This window comes from Ornithodoros turicata, chromosome 4 (assembly GCF_037126465.1).
Source record: "Ornithodoros turicata isolate Travis chromosome 4, ASM3712646v1, whole genome shotgun sequence".
NCBI classification, from domain to species: Eukaryota; Metazoa; Arthropoda; class Arachnida; order Ixodida; family Argasidae; genus Ornithodoros; species Ornithodoros turicata.
The window spans coordinates 28,626,879-28,644,859 of NC_088204.1; positions in this window are offsets into that span (position 1 = coordinate 28,626,879).

The window sequence follows — 17,981 nt, forward strand, 5'->3', positions numbered from 1 at the left end:
TTACCTAGAAGTAAGAATGTAAATGTTAGCTGAAGTCATTGAATAATTTACATTATCAATATACTGCTGCAGATCATACCAACAATAGCACACAAGATGATCCGATATGTTATGCAGGAATGTCTCTGTACTCACAATATTAGTAAGCAGCTACAGAAAGGCATAAAACAAGTTTTTTGTATACATGATACCACTTGAATGCAACACAAGCTTCTGTTGCATTGCCAGAACACAACAGCGGACAGATTTACCTTTCTTAAACCTGAGAAAAAGAATGCACTGTTGCACACATGATGATGTTTGAATGTAATCCTGAAACGTCTCGAAAAACATAATTTATGACCGAAACACATCAACTGGAAGATTTTGATTTACCTTACTCAAAACTGAGAAAAGGTGTGTGCTGTTGCACATGTGAAACTGCTTGAATGTAACCGTTGAGGGCTCTGGAAGAACACCTTATTTGTGACCAAAATACAACGGCAAGTCAACATTTAAATTTATACCTTGCTCAAAATACACAAGATGTGCTGCCGTGCATATGACACAGCTTAAATGTACCCTGAAAGCGCTGGAGTAAGAACACAATAACCTCAGGCATGGTTGCTCTAAGCTAGCGAGCAACAGCAAGGGTATATGAATAAAAGAAGTCGAGCACAAGTGATGAAATGCACTTGATTCATCAGAAAATGAAATGTCTCAGTACCAGGTGTCACTGTTCCGTCAACAAAAACGATGAACTTTCAAGTGGCGTCTGGTTGGAACTGGTGACAGCCTTCAGCTTGAAACCCAGAAGGTGATAGTTGAGACGTGGAGTGCAAGCTCTTCGGTGGTGCCAGAATGCCTGCGAAATCATTTAACGAATGAGGCAATTCCAGATCTGTTCTGAGAATACACCCGCTGGGGCCTAATCTCTAAAAGCTGAAGCAGTAACCCCAAGAACACACTGACATCCCAAGGATATCCTAGAACATCATGCACGGACTGGGATGACATCCCGAGGAGGGTCAAATCTGATCCTCAAATCCTCCTCACCGTGTCAATGTGGCACTATTTATGGCGTACTAAGAACGTACTCAGACCTTCCTTGAGGACAATTTCAGGACAGAGTGATGACGCTTCAGGCACGAATCCTAGTTTCACTTTATTGCGTCTTATTTTTTCTTCCGCGTGCTTTTACTGATTCCATACATCTTGGTAAAGTGCCGCAATAAGGGCTGGCTGCTCGTTTCTAGTGCAATCCACAACAGACAATGAGCACAGCGGTCTAAAAAGAAAGCAGAGAGGTATAAAAGACAAAGAAAAATCCTGCCAGGGGTACAATACCCGAGAAACCCATTCCGAAAGGCACTAGAATTACCTTTCTAAAGCGATAACAGATACTATTTATAGCTTATAGCATGACCCTCCGTAGATTCGATAGTCCTGCTCGCTACTACACAAAACGAAGGGTGAGCTGTCCACGTTTGTTTCGATTACGCAAAGAGTAAATACCCAAAGCGAGAAAATGATTGAACTATTAGCTCTGCATCACTGCAACTTCTACGTTTCTTACTCATTTTGGTTTGAGACACCCAGGTATGTACTCTCAAAGTCAAAAGCATTGCTACAGAATAACGCGTTTCTGTCCTGTCCTTTCCACGAGAAATGCTCCATGTATATGATAGACAGTCGTTCTTTTTCAAGGCAGATAATTTTACGCTCAATCATGCCCTAGGATCGGCCCAACAACAAAACCGATGTGTCTAGGGAGTCTGAACAGGTAAACTGAAAAAAGTAATGTTTTTCGTCCCGCTAGCTACCCACAGGAATGGGCACAGGACGTACCTGAGTGACTCTCCACGGACAGTCCGCGAGTGTCATCGTTAGGATGTTCTGGGGATACACCTTTGATCTGATCTTTCTTCTTCGAACCGTCGTGGGAGCCGCCTTTCGCTGGATCCTGCTTGCCTTGGTTCTTGTGCATGAAATGCACGGCACCCTCTTGCCGTGCATGACCACGCAGTTCTGCTTGCTGTTGTGCAGCCGCTTCAGCTGCCTTTGCCATGTCAAACGCAAGACGAAACGTCAAGTGACGTTCGGTAAGTAGTCGCTGCTGCAGGTACGTATCGCGCAGCCCACAGACAAACCTGTCTCTTAACCTTATGTCCAGGGGAAGACGCGTTACAGATTCCGAAGTGGACGCAGTTGTCGTCGACAGTGACGATGCTGTTGGCACCATAACTGGGGGTGCTGTCGTCTGTGCACTTGTCGTCGGCGTAGTCTGAGTTGTCTCGGGGATGCTGCCGAAGTTGCACTCTTTCGCTAGCATCTTGAGTGCAGACACGCAGTCGTCGATACTCTCTGACAATTGTTGATCCCTTCTGTATAATTTCGACCGCCAACCAACTCAGACGGCTTGGTCTCAAACCTGTTGCTCAACAGTTGCACTATTTCTTCGTAGCTGACTCCCCGAACATTCCTGGGCAGGATAAGTCCACATAATATGTCGTAAGTCTCTTCCCCACAAAAGGATAGTAGCAACCCAGGTGAAAAAATAAAGTGGAATCCCAAGTGGGATACAGTGGAACCACTTGAACAACAAAGTGGGTCAAAGTGGAACCACTTTGTCAGCAAAGTGGTTTAAGGTGGAACCACTTGGTCAGCAAAGTGGTTTGAAATGGAACCATTATCTTGCCAATGTGGAAGTCAGAGTGGGTTAGTCAGAGCCGTTGTGGGCTAAACTGGAACCACTTGGTCTGCAAAGTGGTTCGAAATAGAACCATTTTCTGGCTAAATTGTGTTCACTCCGAAGTCAAAGTGGGTTTGGCCAGAGCCTTGTGGGTGAAACTGGAACCACTTTGAAAGTCAGAGTGGGTTAAGGTTGGTCCTCATTGATGCGTTTTGACGCCCAGGCATCCGTTCCGTTGGCACGCATCCTCAGTGCTCAACGCAGCGCAATGCGTTGACATGTTCTCACTGCCACGGACCTACGTCCGTCGGTTGACGGCAGATGACACATGTGGTCGACCAAGCGCACCTAGGTGGGTTCAATGCATGCCCATACAGCACAGACGGAGGCACTACGATTGAACATCGTATTTTAAAAGCGTTTTGTTTGTGATGAGATACGAGTACGGTGACGCTCAGCGATGCTTTCGCTGCAATTCTTGTCACCCAGTATTCCTCGGCGACGCTACTCTTGCAGCAGAAATCGAAGGAGACAAGAACACACATATTCTCACGCCGCACTGCCTTTTTATAATCTATAGCCTCGTCTTGTTACCTCCATTTCGCTGCATTTATTGCACTGCCCCCCCCCCCCCCCAATGCCAGCAGGGCAGCACAACATACACAAAACCACACAATGTTGCTCCGTTGGTCGCCATTGCTGTTTACTTACCAAGTGGCGCAAGCGTCAGGTTCGCCGCTCTGATTGGTCTCCTTGCTGCGTCGAACGCACTGCTGTGCGGAAAAGTTGAGCCGACGCGAACTCTTCTACGTCCGTGCGTGGGAGCTCTCCGTTAAGCCATTGTCATGGTAACTGACGGATACCGGCCAACGGAACGGATGCCTGTGCGTCAAAACGCATCAGTGAGGCCCAATCTTTAGACAGGATCCGCTTGGGGTCCCAGTAAACCATTTACATCCAGGCAATATCTATGTGATATCTAATTCCGGATATTTGGATATCTGCTGGAGCTTCGTGAGGATCCAACTTCCGTCTACAGGACGTCCATGAGATATACATTTTAACCCTCCTTTGTCATCCCAGATATGTCCCCGCAAGGTATTTTAGTGGATATATGGACACAAATTGGACGTCACAAATACTTCTGACTTAAAATTTAATATGAACTTGCGCTTACTTACTTTTAGTCTAATACATATCTGAGATGACGACGCCTCGCTGATATAAACGGAAAGTAGATATTTATTACCAACAATATTACATTAGTTAATTATTACATGTTTGTCATTATGTGCGTGTTTGGTGAAATAAACGCCTCGAACATCAAGAACAGGAAAAAAAATCCAGGAACTCTAGTGTGCCCGCCAGCGTTTGGCCACACTCCGACACACGGTCCACTAAGGTCCACCTTTTCGTCCCCTCCACCGCGTACGCATTTTTGAAGGGAGGCCAGAGCACAACAGTCTTTGTTGACAAAATGGCCAGAGCATATACTGAAATACAAGTTGCTGGGGCACATTCGTTGAGTTTATTGGGCGTGATACATTTGTAACGGTGAGGAGGTGCTTCTTTCCAATTAATCCGTGTCTCTGCTGAGTCAAGGCATAATCAATAACGTGTCTCACATTCCTTCCTGTCAAATACTGTGTTTTTAATTCAACCTATTGTCTATAATGCGATTAGCTGTTTAGTGGAGCTGTAAAACTGATCGAATTCCACTGTTGCTTGACGAGCGTTCCGCATAGATAAACACTTTCACGGCTAGCAGCACGCGAACGATAAAAATATATAACGATTTTCGTTGTTCCCCCATATCCAGTTAGTGTTTACAGAAGTTTCTGCTTGCTTTCAGCGCAACAAAAATGTGGCTGTCCGAACAAGATGTCATAAACTTCACATTTATCCGTATATCTCCAGGCGACGTCCCTGTGACGTTCAACCAGTGCCCAAAATCTCGTGTACTGGATCTTATATGGATATCCCAGGGATCTCCAGGCTACGTTCTCCAGTCAAATATCCAAAACGCGATATCCTGCAGATGTACCTAAGACATCTGTTATTTACTGGATAAAACCGAAACGCGAATGTCGTTCTGAGACATCCAGTAGATATCGCATGGTTGTCCGGATATTCAGGACGTTCGCGATAGTATGGGGATGTCCTATGGATATGAATGGTTTAGTGGGGTATCACGTGAGGAACACTAAACACGAAAGGAAAGGCAATCCAATCCAATCCATGTCTTCGTATCATTTGAACGATTTCAAAGTTGCGTCGGTTGGATAGAGCAATACAATGGAGCTACTGAAACTGCCCAGCATTGTATTCCAAGTTCAGCGTGCTTCAGGCGCACATAGGAGGTGAAACTCAATGCCTCGCCTCGCCACGAAACCGCCATCACCGCTGATATCACCCGATTGCAAGTTGCAACAGAACAGGCGTTCCACGGTGCTCGCTCGGATGGCTCGGATGGAGAACAAAGGAGAATGTGATTTCTGCGTCGTGAGCTGCTTCTGCTAGTTTCAGTCTCGATTCTGTTGACTTCGCTTCTTGGAAGGGTAAGCCAGTGGACCAACTTACAGTTCGAACATGACTAATATGTGACTGAACTTTTCCTTGAACGTTTCAGATTTGGCTTTCTTCATGCTGCACTTCCAATATTGGATCTCGAAATGTCCCGAGATTCATATCGTACCTGGTCATCTTAAGAAACGCGGACTGCAGCTTGTCAAATTGTCTGTCCATTGTGCGATACCTTGTGACATTGAAACATGTGTATACGTGTGAAACACTTCCCGACAGTGTGCGCGAGATGCTTTCCATTATTGTGTCAACCTGGATATGCCACTTTCAAGGTATGTAGTTTCGTAATAAAATAGTGTGTTGCTCAATACCTCATTGTGTGTGTGTGTTTTATGCACGTCGCGAATGTGTGAGACTGTTTCGCTGGCGGCATGATTCCCTTGTCCATGTCAGGTTGGAAGCTTGAAATGAGAACTGACAATGTTTGACGTTTGTCTGATCTCGTTCGTACGTGGCGAAGGGGCATCGTATCGCATGTGTACCTCATGCACGAAACGGTACCTGCGCGGTACTTCATATTTTATCATGTTCGCCGTACCTCTTGAATCATGATTTTCGTACCTGATGTTCGTGTAGTACATAACCGTTACTGGGCGTACAGTGTAAGCTGGAAACCGAAGTGGACTCACTAGCAAGTGGTTCTGCAAGTGGAGCCATTTGCAAATAAGTCCCAAAGTGGAAAAGCATATGTAAGTGGTTTCCGGAGTGGAACCACTACCAAGTGGTTTCCAAAGTGGAACGGTTTCCAAGTGGATTTTAAAGTGGACAATTTCCAAGTGGTTTCTCAAAGGGGTAGTTGTTTCATAAACAACTTTCAAGTGGTTCCACTTGCAGATATTTTCCACCTGGGAAGGCACGCTTCTTTTCAGCGCTGGTTATGTCATTCGCCTCACAATAGAAATGAAGCCTGTCCAGCCACGCGGTCCAGCTGCTCCCTGTTCGGTACGGTGTAACGCTGCCGTGGGCCATGGTTAAAACCACTTTCGTTGTCCGGACGAAGAATGTTACTTTACCTCGTCGCCAGTGTTGTGTCTGAGGGGGCAGGTTCGAGGAAGAGCCGATTGATGCGGATCAGACATCGTCTCAACCGTTGCAACGATGCAACTTTATTCAGCCATGCTTTCTTTGTGTGCGAGAGCATGCCCGCGCCCTCTGGTTACAGGAAAAGCGAAGTAAAAACGAAACCGAAATTAACACAGTTCTGAGTAACCAGTACATAACAGTTAGACAGGATCCGCTTGGGGTATCACATGAGGAACACTAAACACGAAAGGAAAGGCAATCCAATCCCATCCATGGCTTCGTATCATTTGAACGATTTCAAAGTTGCGTCGGTTGGACAGAGCAATACAATGGAGCTACTGAAACTGCCCAGCATTGTATTCCAAGTTCAGCGTGCTTCAGGGGCATATAGGAGGTGAAACTCAATGCCTCGCCACGCCACGAAACTTTAGATACTTCTCGCTTTTCATATTCGCCATTTCCTTACCATCTTCGAAGTAAAATACTGGGCTTGTTGTGAATACTGACAAAGATAACATTCTTAAGAAAACTAACTTGAGGAGAAAAACCACAAAAACTCACCACTATCATCATCGTCTTCAAAACTCGAGAGAACTGAGAAAGACAACTTTCGTAAGAAACCTAACTTTATGGTAAAAACCATCAAAACTTACCACCATCGTTGGCCATGTTGCTTCGAAGTGATGCTCTAGGAACCAAATCTTCGTTTTTTAAAGCTAACGCATTCTCATTATCATATCATATCCTCTCCTACTTTCTATAAATGACTTTTAGCAACAAGGGGTGGGCTGGAGAAATCCGCATGTAGCAAAAGTCGTTGTAGTAAACAACCAATTGCAAACTAAGGAAAACGCAACCAATAAGGAACGTATGCGCATCCTGTCCATCGGATTCCTTTTCAACATCCCCCTCACAGTCGACGATGGAAGCGCAGAAGTGCTACGCGGTCTCCGAGGACGATTGTATGTATAGAAAGTTTTCCCGTTTTTCCCCCTCTCTAAAAATGTGATTCTTTGTTCAGATTTTGATTGTCTTCTGATGGGGGATCTTCCTCTTGTGAAGACATTGAAGCCACCACCAAGAACTTTCTTTATACGATATGATGAGCATCTGCGACGCTGTCATTGTGGTGGATTGTGGTCATCGAAATCCATGTCATTGGCTAGACAATAACATCCGACCTTATCTCGGTTGCCATCCAAACTCGGATCAACCATATGAAGCCCAGTGAACGATTTGCTTTGACGGTACAATGGCTGATGTACAAGGATTTGATGAAATTAAACTCCTATCTGAACTGCAATGGGCCAGAGGCTGATTTTCGTCTCATTATGCTAGTTCTCCCGTTTCCGATGCGGACGAAACGAGGAAAGATTAGTGGGAGGCTCCAACGCTTCGTCGCCATCAAGTGTGACTTGTTGCGACGGTATCGTCAGGGTGACAATATCTCTCCAGCCATACTTAATGCCAGACTCAAGCGACCAACAATTCGAAACTTTTACATCCAACACTCGGAATACACCGTGCGTCGCAAGAAAGATGGTTGTCGCAACGTGTCGAGTCTGGACGACTATCTTAAAAAGGTCTGTACATTGAAGAAATAAAATGAGACATTTTTCTTTAAATGAGGTATTCCTCTTCAATCATTTTTATTATCTTGAGCTCATTGTATACAAGGTTATTGTCAAATAAGGACACAATGCTCTTGAGTTGGTAATTCTTACAAAGGCGGGAAGCAAAGAAACAAACAAAAGGTCCACAGTGTGAGGTATAAATGCTTTGAATGCATTTCTCACAATACTAATCAACAGGCAGATCTAGCAGCTCTTCTTCAATCGGTGGTAGACCTGTGGCGGCCCGTGTGTGATGACGAAGACGTGCCTCTGCTGCCACGCGCTACGGCGCTGGCACGGCAGTTCTACCGGCACCGTCCTAGCGTGAGGCCACGACCATCTGCCCGCTGGGACATTCCATCATCGCCGGTCAGGACTCATGTAGAGGGACACCACCTCCTCTACATTTGGTGACCCGAACAACGAACACCATGTTCGGCATAATTCGGCCAAGCACCATCCCAAATTACTGCAAGCCCACCTCCGAAGGTACGGTGCAACGTTCTACCGAGGAACCGCTAGGCGACGACGTCAATTCACCGCGGCTCCACTCATCGCAACGCCCGACCGCGCCACACCATGGTCCTACCCACCTTACCCATCTACCCAGATCACGTCGCCATGGTCTCGCACTCTGCGTCACGTCGCCACACGCTTCACGATGGCACTCCTCGGGCTTCCACCAGCGGCACCTTCCCGAGCATCACGCTCCTGTACCGGTCGCGGTACGCCGCTGTCGACCGCCCCACACGCATCCGCTACGCTTGCGGTCCAAGAACCCTGCCCGCCTCGCCTTCCCACCTGGCTTTTGTGCAACATAGTGGCAGTCCAGTCCATCCAATTGCAGTCAAGGGGCACCGGGACCAACGTTCCACCGGGGTCACGCACGGAGGCCACAGTGAGTTTTACTCCCGGTCTCCACGTGCTTCACGATGGTCCTCCCCGGCACTCTCCGTGGTGACAACACTACGAGCTCAACGCTCACGAACCGGTCGCGGTTCTGTCGCCCCACTCTCTTATCACTTCGGCCTACATGCATGCTCTCCGCTTTGGCCCGCCCCTGGAACCCTCCCGGCCAGCTCTCGTCCGCACCGTTCAGCCCGCCACTTCTGCTCACTCATCACAAGACGCAAGACCAGCCGTCCCTGTACTGCGTGTCGCCCGTCTTCCTCCTCTTCCTGTATCGACGCGGAATCTCAACCGCCAGCTCTACACCGCTCCGAGTCTGAGGGGGGGAGTGATGTGGCGGCCCGTGTGATGACGAAGAGGTGCCTCTGCTGCCACGCGCTACGGCGCTGGCACGGCAGTTCTACCGGCACCGTCCTAGCGTGAGGCCACGACCATCTGCCCGCTGGGACATTCCATCATCGCCGGTCAGGACTCATGTAGAGGGACACCACCTCCTCTACAGACCAAAGCTGTCCACATAGATGTACTTGTCATTCCTGTCTCTCATGTACAATAGCCAGTGTTCTCCGGGACCGTCGTGTGGGTGTGTATTGATAACTAAGAGGGACAAAGCGGGGTAGTTGGTACACTCTCTGTATCTCTTACCGTTGAACCCCCTAAACAGGATTCTGTACAATTCTTTGATTTATATATCACCAATGATCAGAATCATACATGTTTGATAAACCATCCTAGAGCAAAAAAGGGGCTCGTTCCATATAGCTACGCTCACTCAAAACTGGTTAAAAGGGCGGTAGCAAAATCGGCGATACGTGCTTCGCTCACTAAATCATGTTCCTTTACCGTAGCCTCTAGCTTTGAGGCGCAACTGGAAAGGCGCCGGCTAGCATGCTACCCAGAGACCTTCCTTCTGACGATAGCAGAATCTCTAGGCAAGGAATTCAAGTATGACCACTCCATCAGCCAGCGCACCCGACCACCTGGGAGGCCAGTATGCATCCCCTACATACACAGTTTCGCTCATAATGTGATGAAAATTGCAACTAGATATGATACTAATGTTATGTTTTCAGCTCCGCAAAAACTGCAATCTGTGTTCTAGAATTAACCAACAAAAACCACCACCTGTCTGTGAGGTGCGTCACCGCAATCCTTTTGTTACATGCAACCTAGGGACGGTGTATTCGATCCCGCTGGATTGCGGCAAGATCTATGTTGGCCAATCTGGTCGATGCCTTAATATCAGTTTAATGGAACACGCGTCTTCCTTAGGTCGTGCCCCATCTAGTAACCTTGCACTCCATTGTAGGCAATGTTCATGCACACCTATGTTTCATCAGACTTCAGTGCTTTCTACACATAGAGATCAAACTGTACGTGAGATAACAGAGGCCTTTCCCATCCACATGTTTGTGTCAGCTGGTGAAAAATGTGTCAGCTCCCCTTCCGTATCACTTACTTACCAAGAAAAGGAATATCTTAGCGGGGAACATAATTTATTGAATCTAGGTGAACCCTCAAGGTCAGGAGTGTGATTGCAAATCCTCTAGGCTACCACGTGGTAAACCTGTGACCTTATGACGTGTGCTGTACTGATATGCCCTTGATGATGCACAATGTTTGTTCTTCAAATACTTCCTCTTTCATTAAATTTCTCTTAGTTGAGAGTCTGGAGGTGGCTTGTCTCTTCCATATTCTAACTCCTTGTCCGCGTCTATTGCTGCAGTGAGTCGATATGATAACTATAAACCCTTCTCTCGTTAAACTTGGCACCATATCAATTGCGAAGGTCCTGCGATACATATATTCAAAGTTTCATGGTTCAGAGAAAACAATAATTCCAGATCAAGCACATTCATACTTAGTCCACTCGAACAACAAGATCACCATCGACTGATAAAATCGTGGGTGCTTCACTAATAAGTATAACCGACACTGCGCAAGGTAATGGCTTAGCAAACTTAATTTCAATCCTGCAATTGCCCTTGCGTAATGGATTAAAGTAGGAACCAAAACTTTCGTCAGCACTCAAGTTCCAATGCATGATAAAGGAATTCGTTTTATATTTTTCATAACTTAACTCAACATGTTTTTCATTCAGTTGATACAAGAATTCATAGTAGCTTGCTCTAGCCAGATCATTTTCCCAGTCATAGGATAGTTGTTTCCTGTATCCATCAACTGATAGTGTTACAGAACTAACGTTAAAATGCTCGAAACAAAAGGGGCTCAACTTGTAATCACCCTGATAAGCCTTGGTGCGAAATAGACATACAGTAAGTTGATCAGGAATTCTATCCGAGAATAAGTTTTCGAAGATTGCATCATGAAGTCCCGGCGAAAGCGAGCGGACTTTGCTTTCTAGTCCATGCATGATGTAACATGCTGGGGATGATCTAAGGACTTTCTGGTGTGCAATAAAACTTGAGTTTCTAACTTTGACTTTGCATGCTACAAGTGCCGAGCTGTGGATTTTCAGTTGATGCTTATGAGTTTCATTGGTGCCAGTTAGCAATCTAAAACTATCCGTATTATGTAAAGCAGTCACTCGAACCCCCACACCAGGTAACAAAAGCCGCCCTTGGTTTGTGAGGTCAGTGTTAACTTTCATGACAATTTCAAATAGTTTCCCACCACTTGTCCTAGCAATGCGCAACTTTGCATCCCGAAGCGAGTGGATCATTTGCTGCATGCTCTCCTGTGTCATATGTATACATTGCACAATCATCTAAAGTCTTCTGCAGATGAGTATTCATATGAAGTAGGGTATCAATCATACATCGATAGGAGTTCAAACAGTTACTGCTTGCAAGACGTTGATTCATTCAAGTGAATGGTTACATATTTAAATAAAGCGGCACCCAAGTTGTTGACTGGGAATGCAGTGTCCTCAGTGATGCCATCTGCTCTTCGGGTAATTGGTTCACTCCCATCCCACCTCAATATCAGCATAGCTATATTAAAATACCGTGATGATAAATCGAGATACAAGTCTGAGAGATTTCTTACGTTCCATTCGATCGTCGATTCTCCTCTGCAGATTGTAGAAACAGGATGATAAAGTTGCGTCTCGCATGATTCTATTGAAACTTGGGTAGGAGGTATGTTGAATGACTCACACTCCCCCTTCAAAGCCAGCTGGGACTGTGCGTGTGCAACGTTGACCTGCGACATCTTTGCAAATGAAAGGGCACAATGCTTTCCTCATAGTTTTATTTGTTAGCATCTTACCCAAGCAAAGCTCTTTTTTCTTTCAGTCCCCTTTACATTTTGACGTTGTCCTCACAACCCAACCCTACCTGGGCCACCTGTTTTTCGGAATGCGACGCCCGATCGCGATTCGAAGCGTTGTCCACCACACTTTCTACAAGTGAAAGGGCGACCTATTGTCCCGACTTCTAACCTCTCTTGGGCGCCAATCCACGCCCGTTTTCGGAGTGCAACCCTATTCCCAACCCTGGTTGCTGTTCTTTTCCATGTACAAACCATTTCTTTATAAAGAAGCAACATCAATGTGGGAAAAAAGTGTCTTCTTTATTTCATGGTTACAGAAGATTTATCGAAAATGTCTCTTCTCTTCCTCTTTTTCCTTCGATGTCCACTGCCGGCAATGTCCTTTAAAATCTGTGTCCCTAATTCATTTGAGCTTGCTCTCAGGGCTTGCTTGATGTTTTGCCCTTCAGATAACTTTTTCACCAAATTTTTCGCTGCGCTCATGACAGTAGGGGCTATGTAAGGCTTTGCACGATGCAATAGTGGCAATGGTAGCTTACACAAAGAACTAAAGAAGCCATTCCCAGTTTGAAACAGTGGCACTTTGTATGGTAAAAGATCACCAAGTCCTGATCCATAATGGATCTCTGGCAGTTCTTTAAGATACATTTTTGAAGTGTAGAACTAGAGTTGTACGACCTGGTCCTCTAAAATGAAGTGGACGACCTGTCTCATCATACAACTTCATCGAAATTGATGTGATTTCGTTCTGTAACAGCTTCAAATATTGCATGTTATGGAAGCTGTAATGAATCTGGGGATCATTTTATGTAAATATGGGACGAGTTTCAAAATGGGAAACTTTTTTGCACCTATATGAGAGCTCAATAATGCTTCTGGAAGTAATATGTATAGCAGCATCGCTAGTCCGTGGAACGTCGTAGAATACGTTAGAGATGGAAAGTTCATGCAGGCTGACTTCATATTCTTCATTCAGTTGTAGTGGTGCACTCAGAGAAATTGTAAAGTCATTGAGACTGTTGTTCGGGTGTGTATCCATGCAATCATTGGATAGGAGATACATGTAAAAATCAGAACTTCGCGACATCTTGGACTGGAACCCAGGAATTAAATGAGTCATCATAACCTAGCCATTTCACTTTATAATGTGTGACACCATTTATTTTCTTTCGACTTACTATGCGTTCGATTGCGTACGGGTCGTCTTGCCATTTCACTACACGCTGCAATTCATTGGCGTAGTAAGTTGAATCGTCTTCGACCCCGTCTGGACCAGCTATGTAAAACACTGATGGATCCGAGTTCTTGTATCGTGTGATCGTGTAGACAACTAAGGACCAGTGCCCTATGTACCACTTGTCACAAATTGATCTATTCATGAGAACACGCACCTGGTCACCAACATTCAATGGTAGCTTTTTGGTTTGTTGTCATTTTTACTGTGAAGTCTATTGAATAGTTCAATCTCATTATTTTTATCGACGTCATTCGGGGCTATCTTGATAGTCGAGTGATATGATGAATTGTAGTCGGCGATGATCTTTGGGAGAACCACAATGTACTTGTGATGACCTTTACTGGCCAAATAACGATAAAGTCTAGCTTTAATAGTCCTAATCGCATGTTCGGTTAAAGAGCATTTTTAAATAGATCTAGAGGTATAGATGTGTATTGAGTGACGTTTACACCATGTTTTCACGTGTTTGTTGTAGAACTCTCTCCCTCTATCCACCTGCAAGTGATGGGGATAATGCTTATGGCGGTACAACTTGATCAATCCTTTCTTCACATCTTCACCACGCTTGGTCTTAATGGGTGTAGCCATGAGTCGTCTTGATAAGCAATCTATCACAATGAGTATGAAGGAAAATCCTTTATTTTGTTTCTTGTACTGCAGGAATGAAATCAGGTCTGCTTGATGAAGATTGTCGATGTGCAGTGAGATGGTCTTTCTTCTCTTAAATCTACGTCTTCCTTGTTTGTAAAGTGTGTAGACGTCATCTTGCTGTATTTCTTCGATTGCCTGTCTCTTAGGGATGTTTCGACCTCTGCAGTATTGCGCAATCCCTCCCAAACCAGCGTTTGGATCCCTATAACTCATTCTTCTTCTGTGATATATTCATCTGACGATAATGATGATGAAAGCAATGTTCTTAGCAGATGTTCTTTGGGGCGATTTATACGTTTCCCAGAGTATACGTTTCCTTGCTTTCCTCTTCTGACGTATTTGGTGTGGCTGCAAGATCTTTGCCACTTTTTGGTACCAAGCAGGCTTCCCTTTCTTGTGTCCGGACAGATGCAACACCAATTCTTTTATATTAGAACCAGCGATTGTTTGGTTGTTATGAATGATTTCTCCCTTATCATTCCAAGTCAAGCTCCTAGGTAGCACTGAGACTACACGTCTTACTTTTTTAATGTTGACATTAGTAGGAAGAGAATTGTAATCAAATGAGCATCCCATTGGAAGTGACTCATCATTTTTTTCTTCCTGTACTGTGGGTGCTGGCTCTGTTTCATTTGTAGCGGCCATATCCACCTCCTCATCGGCGTCCTCGGAAAACTCGGAACTCATCGCTTTACGTGATGAAATAAAGCGGCTCGCCGACGCCTTCAACAGGCCCAGCCGCCGCGACAGCCACTCTCCTGGCCGTGTTGGACAGTCCCGCAGAATAGTACGCTCTCCAACACCGCCATCGTCATCCAACCGTCGTCCAGTCTGCTGGTACCACCGTCGTTTCGGCCGCAGGGGGCGACGTTGCGAATCACCATGCCGCTGGCAGGGAAACTTCACCGGGGACTCCTAACCGCGACCATGAAGCCCCAGTCAACGCGGCACGGTCGCCTCTTCTATCTCAAAAATCGGTCCGGAAGCCAGAATTTCCTTGTCGATACTGCCGCTGAAGTTAGTGTTCTCCCCGCATCTAGCCAAGATCGACGACGTACCCCTATCATGTATTTGACCGCAGTAAATGGTTCCCGCATTGCAGTGTCCTACCGCCGATCGTTGCCTCCGGATTTTGGGCTACGTCGTGTCTTCCATTGGGTCTTTCTGGTGGCAGACACTACGCACTGCATCTTAGGAAGCGATTTCCTAGCGCACAATAACCTTATGGTCGTTGTTGCTAGGCGTGTGTTGCTTGACAACCTTACAGGCCTCTCTGTGAATGGCGTTTCAACGTGCATACCACCAGCAGGTCTTACTAAACCCCGTCCCCAGGACACTGCCTCTGCGGAGCTCCTGCGTGAGTTTCCTTCCTTGACTTCCCCCTGCGGCTGGACGAAACCCGTCAAGCACCCTGTCGTGCACCGCATCGTCACGCGGGGTCAGCCGGTCTTCGCCAAAGCACGTCGTCTGAGCACCGAGAAGCTGGCCATTGCGCGACAGCAATTCGACCATATGCTCGCGGTTGATATCGCCGGGCCATCTTCCAGCACTTGGTCGTCACCTCTTCACATGGTTCCCCAAAAAACTGGCGACCGGAGGCCATGCGGAGACTATCGCGCCTTAAACTTGGCAACACTTCCCGACCGTTACCCTCTTCCCAACATCTCCGACTTCACCGCCGGCCTTTCAGGAGCAACAACGTTTTCAAAAATCGATTTAACCAAGGCATACCATCAAATACCCATGGCCGAGCAAGACATCGCGAAAACTGCGATTGTAACACCCTTCGGGCTTTTTGAATTCCTCCGGATGCCCTTCGGCCTACGAAATGCGGCACAGTCCTTTTAACGGTTATCGACAACATCACGCGCGGCCTTCCTTTTGTATTTGCCTACCTCGACGATTTGCTGGTTGCTAGTGCTTCACCCGACCAACATACAGAGCACCTCCGCATCTTATTTCGACGTCTATCTGACCATGGATTGCTCATCAACGTCGATAAATGCGAGTTCGGCGTGCCTGAGCTGGAGTTTCTGGGCCATAAGGTCAACGCGCACGGAATTTCTCCCCTGGAAAGCAAGGTCAAGCAAGTCCAGGATTTTCCCTTGCCCACAACCATCCGCCAGCTCCGCCGGTTCCTTGGCATGGTTAACTTCTATCGTCGTTTCGTCCCTCACTGTGCTGCTATTCTGCGACTGCTAGAAAAACTCCTAAAGGCACATACACCCAACTCTGCTGGACTCACGTGGCCTCCACAAGCCCTGCAGTCCTTCCGCCAAGCAAAGGAAGCCCACGCTTCAGCAGCCTCCTTAAGTCACCCAGTAAGTTGAGCTCCTACATCCCTCATGGTGGACGCATCCAACCAAGCCGCGGGGGCGGTGCTACAGCAGTGTATTGGCGGTCACTGGAAGCCGCTGGCCTTTTTCTCGAAGAAACTATCTGCTGCGGAAGAGAAATATAGCACGTTTGGTCGCGAACTTCTCGCCACTTTCACAGCGGTTAAACATTTCCACTACTACCTCGAAGACAAGTCATTCGTCATCTTCACAGACCATAAGCCGCTGGTCTACGCGTATCAGTCTGGAAGCTCTCGCTATTCCCCACGCGAAATCAGACACCTCGCCTTCCTAGCTGAGTTCAACGCTGAATTCCAGCACGTTAAAGGAACCGACAACGTCCCCGCCGACGCTCTCAGTAGGATCTCTTCCCTCCATGACACCTCCATCAATCTCGGCGATCTTGCCAGGCAGCAAGAGCTGGACTCAGAACTTATGCACATCCGATCCGGCAATTCGTCCCTCCGCCTACTGCCTATCCCCTTTACGGGTATCCAGCAGCCTATCTTTTATGACACGGCAACCGGTTCGCCCCGACCTTGTGTACCAAAACCGTCCAGGCGGTCCATCTTCTCATCGCTTCATGGCCTTTCTCATCCTGGAGTCAAAGCCACGCAACGTTTGGTAGCCACCCATTATGTTTGGCCATCGATGAACACCGACATTCGCACCTGGACGCGATCCTGCCTTGCATGTCAACGGGCAAAGGTTCACAGGCACACCGCGTCTCCCCTCTCGACCTTCTCCTTGCCTGACGCAAGGTTCGCCCATGTCCACATCGACATCGTCGGTCCCCTGCCTCCGTCTCATAACTACAGATACCTAGCTCCTGACGTGCATCGACCGTTTCACCCGATGGCTGGAGGCGGCCCCGATGCACGATTCTACAGCCGAGACCGTCGCGCAAGCATTCATCTCAACTTGGATCTCGCGTTTCGAAGTCCCATCTCAGTTAATCACCGACAGGGGAAGTCAGTTTGAATCACGACTCTTTTCTGCCTCACTCGGCTTCTTGGTACCACCCGATGTCGCACCACAGCCTATCACCCGTGCGCTATCGGCAATGTTGAACGTTTTCATCATCACCTCAAAGCAGCCATAATGTCCAACGACGACAGCCCAAAATGGAGCGAATATCTTCCCCTCCCAGACAACACGTATCGTTGCAGGGACGTCCCCAAAACGTCCCTACGTCCTTCGTTCCACTGGGGACATTCAAAGCGCATCATTCGGACGTATGTTCACAAGACGTCCTACACGCGGCCCCGCATATACTTAAACGGGAGCACGGGAGCGCCGTCGGAGGAGGGGATGTGTAAGAGGGAAGCGGTCGAAGCGCCATCTATGTGGAGCTGTGCGAATATGTGCAACGCAGACGCGCCAGTCGTTTGAACCGGTGAGCTATACCGTGCCTCGTCAGGTTGTGTTCTCCGTTTCAAGTTCAAGCAATGAGCGGTAAGTGACAAGTATATATTGACATCTTTGTTATACCATACGTTGTACACTGTTGCATTGTTCAACACTGTATACTTCAAGTGAACCGATTGGGACGCGTTTTTCCTTGGTCTAGGCTGAGACGCACACCACCCGCGCGATAGAGGCTGCTATACTGCCATGAAGAGGTGTAGGCAGACAGTTCACCGTCAAGTAAAGCAGGCAGTTCAACAAAGCCTATCTCGAATTAACTCGCCATCAAGTCCTCCACACGATTTCACCCCCAGTCT